The sequence below is a fragment of the Cavia porcellus genome, unplaced genomic scaffold (assembly GCF_034190915.1).
Source record: "Cavia porcellus strain 051 isolate PalLab524CR breed Dunkin Hartley unplaced genomic scaffold, mCavPor4.1 scaffold_4, whole genome shotgun sequence".
In the NCBI taxonomy this organism is placed as follows: Eukaryota; Metazoa; Chordata; class Mammalia; order Rodentia; family Caviidae; genus Cavia; species Cavia porcellus.
Window position 1 is genome coordinate 65,406,201 of NW_026947487.1, and position 12,307 is coordinate 65,418,507.

The following is a 12,307-nucleotide window of genomic DNA, read 5'->3' on the forward strand; positions in this document are numbered from 1 at the left end:
TTAATCACACACTGATTTCATTCTTGCCCCTTTTGATAGTCCATTCTCAGCAGAGCTACCAAAATAATTATTTTGAAATTTAAAGCAGATCAATTCACCAGAGGCAGAAAAAAATGGCAGTGAAGAGAAACATTAGAAATTTATTATACTCTGCAGTCTTGAGATCACTAAAATGATGGACAAGTAGATAATAGCAAATGTGATAAGGCATGAATCATGTTTCAGTGTATACTGATGTAGAAGCAATAGAATTAATTACAACTTGCCCATGGAGTAGGATAAAAATATAGGGTTCAAGAATAACTCCATCGTTTTTGACATAAAAAATAATTGTGAGAATAGAACTTCAGATATGATGGAGACAACCACAAGTGGAAGAAACTTTAGGGAGGAAGCTAGGAGATAAAAATTATGTTTGGATTACGTTAAATTTTAGTTGTCTATTATACAGCCAAGTAAGACATGAAATAAGAATGGGATATGCATATGTCTGGGCTTTGGGAAAGTTATCCTCAGCTCGTTTATTCATTTGGGAGTTACCCGTCTGTAAACAATATTTTAAGACATAGAACCAGATGCCTAAGTGAAAACGCAGAAGAAATGTGTGGTCCAAGGTTTGAGCCTTGGGACACTTCAAAGGTAGGCGTTCCGAAAGATAAAAAGAAGACAACAAAGGAAAAGGATAAACTGTGACTAATGAAGTCACAAGATTCTCAGAACTGGGTGCTCCAGAAAAAATGAAGAAAACATTTTATTTCATTAAGAGCTTCCTTTTCCTTTCTGTCTTTCTTCCTTCCACACCTCCCCTTCTCTCCTCCCTCCCTTCTTCTCCTGTCCTTCATTTCTTAATTTCTTTTCTCTTCCTTCCCCTCCTTTGCCTCTCTCTCTCTCTTCCTTTCTCTGAATCATTCTCAATTTCTCTCTCAATTTCTGTCTCTCAGTTTCTCTCAATTTCTCTCTGTCTCTGTCTGTCTCTCTCTCTCTGTCTCTCTCTCTCTGTCTCTCTCTCTCTCTCTGTCTCTCTGTCTCTCTCTCTCTCTCTCTCTCTCTCTCTCTCTCTCTCGCTCTCTCTCTGTATTTCTCCTTTTGGATCTAGGGATCAGTGAGTTATATCCCCAGCCCTTCTTATTTTACTTTTTATTTGGAGACATGTTCTCACTGAGTTGCCCAGACTGGCCTTCAACTTCTGATCCTCCTGCCTCAGCCTCCTGAGTAACTGGAATTACAAGAATCACAAATACCATCATGCCCCACTGGTATTGTTTCTTTCATGGAAGATGAAACACAATTTATACTTGATCTTCCAAGAGCTTCTGGTGGTGGGCACCTATACCTTGCTAACAGTAGAAAGGTTTTAGCATCTTGTAGATTTGTTAATTTATATTGCAAAAATATTGGCCAAAACTATCATCAGTATAAAAAAATTAAAATAAAAAGACTTCTTATGAAAAACAAATGGGTATAAACAATGTCAGTAGTTTAATTTAATTAAAGACTGAGAAATAACCATTGGATTTTGCAAGGTGCTGTTTGTTAATGTCCTTGCCAAGCGTTGTGTCAGGGAGATGGTGTGGAAGAAAGCCTTATGGAATGGACTCATAAAAGCATGTGAGAAGAGAAAGTGGGCAAAGTCTGGAAACCTAGAGGATTTTGTCACTAAAGAGTGTAGAGTAGTAAAGGGAGAGGTGGACCAAATGAGATTCTTTTAAAATTTATTTTGAAGCGAAAGGTGGTCACATACTTGTTTGGCATTGATAGGGTCCAAAACGAAAACATTTTGATTACTAAAGAGCAGCATAACAATTTCAGAGCAAGTCCTTGAGTAGATAAAATGACATAAGACTCAAGATACATGTAGACAACACATCCTCAGATTGGTGCATAGAAAATTCATCAAAAAGAACAGCTACAAGGCAGGATCTATGACCACAGATACAAGTGGTTTGTCAGATACAATGTGCACAGGAATTCAAACCACAGACAGGTAATAGGAGGCCAGGCAGCACTTGGACCACAAGAGGTTCATGGTCCTGAACTTAAAGAGAGGCCCATCTGGACGGCTGTATATATTTTCCAGTCATGTTTAATTGCATATGTATGCACTGGCATATAATAAGTGGCGAACTAGTTTTAACTTGGGCTAGGAATTTGTCAGGGAGGTAAAACAAATATCTGTTCCTTCTTCTTCTAAAGTATGACACTGACTCTTGAATCATTTCCTCAGTTCTTCAAAGCCAAAATTTCTGTCCAACTTTCAATATTTATTTTCTGTGCCTGGCCCAAAATAATCACTTTTCAAATATTTGTTGAATAAATTTCAAACTTCCTATATTGTCTTCGCTTAGGATTCATTATAGTACTGTCAAGGTCAATATTGGACTACTGATTTGTTGGTAAATTTTAAACACTGATTTTCTGTGAGAAATTAGACAAAGCATTTATTATATAAAAATGGGCTTTATTTGGTATTTTAATCAACACTGGTGATATGTTCTTTATATTTTTGACAAGAGCTGACAAGCAGCCTTAGAAAAACAAATTTTCAATTAATAAAGAATTCAAAGGTTAGTTGTTTTAGCTGCCTCTGAATATTTTTCTAGGATTAGTCCCTTTTTCACCTGTGTTAGATGTCAAATATATTAATTCATATTGTATGTAATTTATCAGGAGTTTAGGCAACAAAATAATCCATTATAGTTTAATACTTTCAGAATAGTAATTATCCTATTTGACAAGAATGATATCTTATTGTTTTATGCAAATTTAAAATTAATAATGTTCTCTAACTCAATAAAAAGTTGCCATCAATAAAACTTCAGTAAAATAATGATGATGATAATAAATGTTTCTAATTGAAGTCAATAAAAACCATGAATGCCCCATAATCCAACTTCCAGCATCTTTGTTAATGCAACGGATCAGAAAAATAAGAAATGTGTATTTTAGAAAAAAAGAAACAAATTTGTCATTTAGTGATCACTGACATAAAAACCATCCAAAAGAATCATCTGGATGATTAATTATACTTAATCCATTTAGGAAATCAGATACATGATCAGTCCTCAAACACTTGTAGCTTTCTTTGCAGTAGTGAACAAAATGGAAAAAATTAAATAGTTTCATAGTAACAAAAACCATAGCATGACTCAGAAAAATGCTGGGAGAACCAGTGTGTTAGGGAACAATTAGTTACTTCAAGAATATCTGTGATATAATTTCAGAGATAGATTTGGTGATAGGAAGCTCAGTATGCCGTTTCTTCTGCAGATTAACATGAATTGAATACAGTTCTCATTTTCTTTTTTTTATGTTTTTATTTTTTAAATTTTATTTTTTTTACAGTTCTCATTTTCAATGAAACATTTCAGGAGCCTTCACAAACCAATTCCATAGCAAAAAGTAATTTTGAAAAAAAAATAAAGAAGGGAGCACTGGCAGTTTGGCTTGTCTTGGGAGTGTGGGGCCCTGTGTTCAAATCCCATTACTAAAAGCTTAAACTACAAAAGAAAAAAACAGTAACAATAATAACTGTAAACTATATGTAATAAATTATGTATATTAACTTAAAAATGAAATAAATTAAATAGTGAAGGGCCCAGAAAGGACCCTATGAACATAAGATAACTGCCAATATGGTAAATGTAGAATTTGAAATCAGAAAGAAACTCTGAAATATATATTCAGTAGTATCAAGAATACCTACTACCTATTTTGAAAACAGTACAAAATTGATTTGCAAGTGGCTCACGAAAATAATCATTAACCAATTCAGCAGAAAATATAACTCTCATCTAAATGGCGTGATGATTATGGTATGTTCTTGCCAATATTTGACAGAGCACCTGATATTGGCCTGCTTCTTATTTCTTGAAAGGATACACAAAGTTGAACTAGAATTAGTCAGTCTGTGGGAGAATTTTTGAAAAAGAAAAGCAAATATCAAGACCTAAACAACAAAAATCACAATAACACTACTTTTATTCTATTTTATTTTATTTTGTTTTGTTTTTCTAACATTACTTTTAAACTATCAGAGAATATAAGTAATATATTTGTTTTAAGGTTAGGGATTATTTTCTTTAGCATGGATCTAAAAGCAAAATCATGAAAAAAATTTGATAAATCTATATTAAAGTGATAACTTCTTTGTAGCAGAAAAACTATAAACAAAATCCAAAATCAAATATTACAGTGAGTCTTCATCTACCTTTCTCTTTAGATCCGGAACCATTCAACTTCTGGTTCTTCCCAAATTCAAAATAACCATGAAAAGTAAACACTTTAAATTGATTCATGACTTCAAGACTGCGAAAACAAAAAACACAGCCAAAACACTCACGAAAGACGACTTCCAGAACCATTTCAGAAAGTGGCAAGAGCAGAGGTAAGTGTGTTTGAAGGGAGGAAGAGTGTGTTGAGGGGCATTAATGAGGACGTGCCATTACTGTAATAAGTTTTTTTTTTTTTAAATTTAAGCATTCCCTGCATTTTGCTATCATACCTCATATATATATATATACACAGCAATATTATAAGAGAGAAAAGGCAGAAACAAACTAAAATGTTCTTCACAAAGAGAATGTATAGGCTATATGTACATGCTATTCACTAGATATGAGGCTATAGACTTGATAATGTACCCAAGAACATTCTCTTCATTAGACATTAGAATTCATTCCATAGCTAATATTGAATAGAAATCAAATGCACACAATCACTTGTTCAGTGTTACATAGCATTTATTTAAAATACATGAGCAAAAAAAGACCAAAAAAGTATGATACTTATTTTAGATGTGTACCAATTTGAATGTAAATGTTTATCAAAAAATCTAGAAGAATAGAAAAGAAGGAGTTATGTTTGAAGATTTAAGAGATTGGAGCTAGGACTTGGGATATAGTGTAGTGACACAGTGCCTGCCTGCCAAGTGTGAGGTTATGAGTTTGATCCTCAGTACAGAGAGAGAGAGAGAGAGAGAGAGAGAGAGAGAGAGAGAGAGACTGAGGCTAGTAGCAAATGAAAGCTATAGCCTGTCTTTAATATTTTAGTATTTTACACAGGGAAAGTATTCATGCATGAAAATAATTTTAACAAGTAATAAGCTTAATATGTGAAAATATGTATATTAATTGAAAGAACGTATATCATAATTCTCTTTAGATACAGAATTTGATATTTTCTTCAATAATATATTTTAAAAACTGATACAAATTTTGTTAAAAATGGTTTATATTAAAGGGTACTTCAGGGTGCTTAAGCATGCTTTAGTTCAGTGGCATAAGTGCCTGCCTGGCAAGCACGAGGTCGTAAGTTTGACCCCTAGTACCAAAATAAATAAATATAAATAAATAAAGGGTGCTGAGACTGCTGAGGGATAGATGAATGGTACAATGACAGACTTTCCTTCAGAATTCGAGAGTAGGTCTCTGAGTGTATTTTTCTTACTAATGTCTCTATTTCATAGGAAAATGAGATTTACTATTTTCGAGTTTAGAACTGCCAATTTTGGTTGAATTTTAAGATAACTGAGAAATGTTTTTGAACCCAGGTAGACATTAATATAGGATAGATATAATGGACATTTGGAAAGCCAGAAAATTGTAACCTTGTGCCAGATGGTCCTATTAGTAAATACACAAGACTGCTTATAATGCTATTTTTATGCGCCAGTAGTGAAACTCACAATGTAATAGCAGCTTGTGAACATGTTCATGCTCAATTTAAGGAAAACATGCTAAAATATCTTTTGGTTAAAAAAAAAGGAATACCAGATATTCACATTCTAGAAACATAGCTTTAAAAAAAAAAAAAGTAGTTCGGAACATAACTTCGTGGATCACTAGGGAAATTAAATCAAGAATTATGAGTTTCAGAGATTCAATCAACAGCTGCTAATGTTGAACTTTTTCAGTACTGGTACTAGCAGCAAGAGGCAGAAATTGAATGGGTCCTTCCAAGTCTTAAAAAATTACGTACTTTTTTGTTCTTCAGTGTTAACATAGCATTATAAAACTGATAAAAACTTTAGGAAATGGAAATGCTTTGCTTGTGCTTAAACAGACTTGATAATGTACCCAAGAACATCATTAAAATTGTCAAATAGAAATTATACTTAAAAAGTAAGAATATCTGCTAGGCAATAACTAAGAGTTATTAGAAGTAGTATCAAAAGGGATCCAAGGGAAACTTTTTGAAAAATAGGGGACATTTTCCTAGGAGAGAACAAAAGCTCTACCATGAAAGCCTGATCTATCAAGGACTCATAAGAAAGAGTCAATGACAAACTTTAAGAACAAAGGGCGGAGAGTGGAATTCAGCATAGAGCACTCAGAGTGGGAGGTTCTGCGTTCCATCCTCAACACCGAGAACAAAGAATCAAGGCAGAATGTTTCAGTTAGTAAGGGAAAAAAAAGTTGAAAAAGTGACCTCTAGTGGACTCTTAGATTCATTCATTAAGTTGCCTGTTCATCTTGGAAAAAAACAGTTTTTCATTGTAAATAAAGATCACAAAGGCCATAGACTCTCTACAGCACACTAAAACACCTCAGTGACATGCTATATTCATCTCAATCGCTTTCCAAATTTAAAAATCATTGTTTTCAAAGAACATTTCACAGATTCTCCTGATGTAATCTAATATACTTTAAACAGGGTAAACGTTAAAAAGTACTTTCCACACATAGTGTGATGTTCCTTGATGAAAAATGTTTTGTTGAGTCAGCCTATGACAGATGCAACTGGGATTCATGAGAAACAAATGGTAGAATTCTCTTCCACACATCTATTTCTGGGCCTGATGCAGCTTGTCTTAGTGCACCTCTCCAAAACTGACCACAAGGCACAGACTGGATCCAAAGCCAGGCTAATCCTCTGGAGCACCCAGGACCTCTGCTTGACAAGGCCCATACCAACACCATGCACTTCCTGACTTCAGGATCACGAAGGAGATGCACTGAGAAGGCACAGGTTGAAAACAAGGCATGGATTTGTGGCAGCATAATGAAGTACTAAAAGTGGAAGAAATCCTTTCCAAATCAAAGATGTGATAACTCTCAAAAGGCACCATGAATTTAATTTAAAAGAAATAGCCTTAAGTGCAATTTATTGAACAGCTAGGGAAATCCACTCAGAAATTGTTTCCATGTAAATTTAGAAATGTCACACAACTTCCAAAGAAGAGTTTATGGAAATACTCAGAGTGATGTTTACTTTCCCCAACCCAGGAAATTTTTCAATTAGCAATCACCCTGAGGGTAGGAAAATTTTAGAACCTGAATGCTATAGCTGTTCCCCAGAGAATATAGTGTCATTGTACAGGAGGAATGAGGGTTCAGTAACTTGAAAACTGCTTCTAATTCAGCCCACTCTATTCGGAGAAATACAAATACGGAATATGGCTAAGTTCAGTGTTATCTTTGTCCATTTGTTATATATACTTCAAAATTTCATTCCGTATAACACTGAATTAAACAAATGTTGAATTTTTCCTGTTTATTTGATGCTTTTTCAGATTGTCAGTTTTTATGATAGATAGCCACTTGGGTTGAGACTTTTCTAGCACTAAGATGATTTAGGAGAAGACAAGATCTGAAGGAGTATTTGAAACCATTGGCTGGTTGTTTTCCAGTCTCATAGATATTAAAAAATATTTCATATAGAATCGTTTTAGAGCGTCAAGATGATGCTATGCTATTAAGTTCATGCTCTTATCCTTTTGGATAAGTTTCATAGTGACCACTTGAGAACTTGTCTCACCAGCGTATAGAAATGCTCAGAAAGCATCTCATGCCTTGAAGTAGCCAGCTTATCAAGACCTCCCATGTTGCTCACTCCAAGCATGAGTGAGCAAACAGGTCTAGCCCTGTGCCCTAAAGGCCAGCATTCCTGGGCTCCGCTAGACCACCAGGGAAGGCAGCTGAGGAGTGCTGAGAGCCTCCAAGCCGGTCTGGGAGAGTGGAGCTTTACCTGAGATGTGTAGGAAGATAAGGAATCTACTCCGAGGAGTTAAAGAGTCTGGCTTCTGACGGGACTTTATCTTAGTTAATTCCCCAGCTTCTATCGTTAAAAAAAGAACAGTCTGAATCCTTAGGTATCTCTTTTCATAGTTCCCAACACCCTTTCTTTGTACAGAAAGAACACAGGAAATGCTTCCCTTCTTTCAAAAATGCAAGAAAAGTGTTTACACCCTAAAGTTAAGAAGCCATGAGCAATGGGAAAAATCACAAAACCTACTGAGAGGAACTACGAAAATAATTTTAATGTGTGTATGATATGATCAAAATATGTGGTGAATGTTTAAATTTTTAAAAATGTATTACAGTAAAAGACATTATCATTAACCCTCCTGAAAATACTCTCCCTCAGAGACACAGCACATATCCCATCACACTCGACACTCTCTGTAGCAGTTCTGGGAGTGTCCTTTGATGTCTTTACGAGGTGTGACCAAAAACACAGTGAATGCTACCGCCAAGTCCCAGCTGATGAAAAGTGTTATGGTGTGTCTTTGCCCACCTGATTCACCAGCTGTGGCACTGTGTGACTTCTGAATCTTCCCCAAAATCAAAATGACCATGAAAAGAGAATATTTTGATTTGGTTCAGGAGAGCATCTAGTCAACCGTGATTGCACAACTGAAGACACTCACGAAAGGTTTCCAGAACCGGTTCAGAAAATGGCAAGAATGAGGAGATGAGAGTGTTTTAAGGGAGGGGGAGTGTTGTGAGGAGGATTGGTGATAATGTGTCTTTTACTGCAACAAACATTTTAAAATTTAACTAGTATTTTTCAATCATACCTTTTTCCTAGTGCCTGCAATTTGACTTGCACTTCTGTAGCTTATCTCATCTTTCCTAAAATCCTGCATGTTTTTCAGTATTCTAGATTAGAGGTCAAAAAGTTCAGATTCAAGACAGCAAAGTTCTTTGCCAACAATACTCACTGCACCAAAACACAACCAGTCAGTGGTAATGTCAGGGCTTTCTGATTCCAGTGCTGGCTTCTACTCCAGCTTCCCTCCTGGCCTGAAAGAACAAACAAGGATAGTGGTCACTTCAACATCATCAAGAAGTCCAGTATCACCTAGCATACATGAGGCCCTGAGTTCAGTTCCTAGTACAGAGTCCAGTATCTGAATGGTCATTCTTCTTATCTACCTAACCTACAGTTCTGAAGCTGTCTCAAGTGCTATCTGACCAATGTGCTAAAAAGAAAGAAAAATGATAATAAAACAAATAACTATAACTTTCAACTTATCCTTAGCTGCTTGGAAGCCTAGTAGTGTACATTCATTCGAGTACACAAAAGCTTTGAAGATATCAGGTATAATTCCCAAGTGAAAGCTCTACTTTGAAAGTGGATATGGAAATCATCAAGGCAGCTTGTGTCAACTGTCAATTAGTAAACTTTTTATAATGCAGCAACAAGAAGACAAAGAATTTTTATGCTTTGCAACAATGAAGAAAAAACAGACTGAGTCTCCGAGGCATTTGTTCAACTCCTTAGAACACTAGAATATTCTAGGCTGCCTGCCAAATGAATGTTTAGTTGAATATCAATAAGCTTATTATCATGCATCTGTATAATTTGTAAATAAAACTGAGGTTGAATAAAACATCTTTATACCTGAGCAGACTAGTATTTTTAACAGATAGAACCATTATCAATTTGCCTGTTTTTCTCAGACATTTTTCCTTCTTAACATTCTTCAAATCTGAATACTAACAGCATTTTCAAAGTGTTTCATTATCTTACACCTACTTTCTATTCACAGTCACAGAAAATGACTTATGAAATCATATTTCATTTATTATGAAAAAGACTTTAATTTTCCAAGCTCAGGTTCCCTGGAATGCATATCAAATGAACGTATTTGAATAATACAAATGTAACAAATAATACAGCCCAAAAACTTACCTGCTAACATATCCATCTCCTGGATCTGCATTATCTTCCTTAAAATTGAATATTTTAAATATAGGTTACTAGGGGCTGGGGATTTAGCTCAGCGGCATAAGCACCTGCCTTGTAAGCAGGTGGTCATGAGTTTGATCCCGGTACCGATATAAAAAAGTATATATATAGGTTACTAGATAAGACAACACCCCATCATCAGGTTTGTTATTTAGTAGTGCTCTAATGGAAGAGAAAATGCTACCTTAAAGAGAATAAGCAACTGACATAGTAGCAATTGTCAGGTGTATTTACTCGAGGAAAAGATTTATCAAATTATGTTGAAATTTAAGTCATAGATCAATCTGCGAGTTTTTTTCAAATGTACACAAATTGTTTCCCTTAATGACATGTGTGGTGACCTTTACCTTGTTTGTGTCACACCTGTTTTATTACTGAAGTTATCTGTTTAATTGCAAAATTAGAAGATATCTAATAGGCTGCTGATTTTGATAATGAAGGTTATGTACGGCCACAATATCAACTGATAAATGAAAGAAAATTTCATAGTGTAAACTGGCATTTTAACTCTGAAAATAAGTGAAGCTTGTTATTAAATTATTTGTAAAAAGAAATATTACAGGAGAAAAATATTTTATGCATATTAAGAAGGTAGTAGAGATTGAATTTTGAGATTGAATTTTTCTGCCATTTATTGGTTTGAGAAAAAATAAATGTAATAGGCAATAAATACTATAAAATGCATCTAAGGTTCAATTATTACTAATGAGAACATACAGAAATAGTTCCTATGAAGAAAAATGAGGTCTTTTTTATCTTCTCTATTCTCAACTGTCAAAACCACTTTTCCCAGATTTCTTTGCTCAGAGTAAACATAATGAGGAAAATTAGCCATTTTTTATCCTTCACTTTGTTTTCTTATTCTTCTTTGGTGGGGTACAGCACAGCTAGTGGGAAAAGGAAAAACAAGGAAAGCTACTCAAAATACTATATCAACCCTTTTCATGTCCAGGTTATTAATGCTCCTGCAATACACCATTTCTCATAACTAATTTTTAAGTTACATGATTATAGTCAATTACCTATTAGAATATTTCATATGTGCTAATCTAGGATACTTCCTTATTTCCTGTAGAAACTGACATTTCACACTGAGCCCACTCTATTTGAAGGGAAGCCTTTTAGTAATTCTTCTATGGTAATGCTGCCCAGAGAGAAATTCTATCCAACAATTTGATTTTTAAAATGTGATAATTTAAGCTCACTGTATTACATCATCTGAAATGGAAGCTTTCAGAGGGCATCTGCGTAGTATGGTCAACTAATTAAGGATTGGGACATTCTTGGGACATACCAAGGACTACTAAGAGGAAAGTATTTTTAAGCACTCCTTTGCTTCCCAGGCTTATGGTAAGGAAAGTGCTTACAGAATTACCAAGTCATTATCTTCATCTTCCATGCATGATAAAAGTCAACAATCAGAGATTATTTAATAACAACTTCCTAAAAATTTAAGACAGGAAACAATAAATGATGATAAATGCAAAAAGAAGTTGCAAGGATAAACGAGCTGGATAGAATGTAATCACTGGGGTTAAAATTAGCCAGGTCACCTTACTCTTATGGAAAAAAGCTCTGGGAACCTGGCAACCAAATAAATAGATAGAAACTTCCTTCCCATTAAGAAGCTTCTTTTAATTCTATGCTGAAATTTTATTCCAAAGACAAACACCTATTAACTCACTGACACTACTTCCTAAGATAAATCAGGGAACTCACCTAATTATAAAGGTCTTGAACTTTAGCATATCAGGATGTAGTATAAATACATAACTTGGTCACATTAGGATTGAAAGTATCTCATAAATCATATAGCCAAGTAGCACTTCTTTCAGAGAATGAACTATGCCCAGAGACACATTCAAGCTTGGTCAACTGTATTTACATTGGTTGCTTACCATATAACTGATCTTCTGTGAGTAGCAAATAGTTTTTATATTTTCTGGTTTATTACTTTATCATGTTAGCCGGATGTCTTTGAGAAAGGCTATGTTCAAGTTCTTCACTCTGCATATTGCATTAGTCTATATTTAAGTGATACCTTAAAAATAAAATATCTAACTCAAAAGTTAAAAGTAACATATTAGCTAAACATAGAGGAAATAACGAAGCATAATCCCCTAAGATCAAAAAAGGTATTCTGAAACATTTCTCCCAGCACCCAGCAATATAACCAGATGATTCTGCCTATTTTCCGCTAGGTGGCGATATAACTTTTTCTTTACAATTCGAATGTTTTCCTCAGGGTTTAATGAAAATATTCATTTTGAGTAGAACTGATTGAAAAATTAAAGATAAAAAATTAACAAAGAAACTAGGGAAATTAATAATGTAT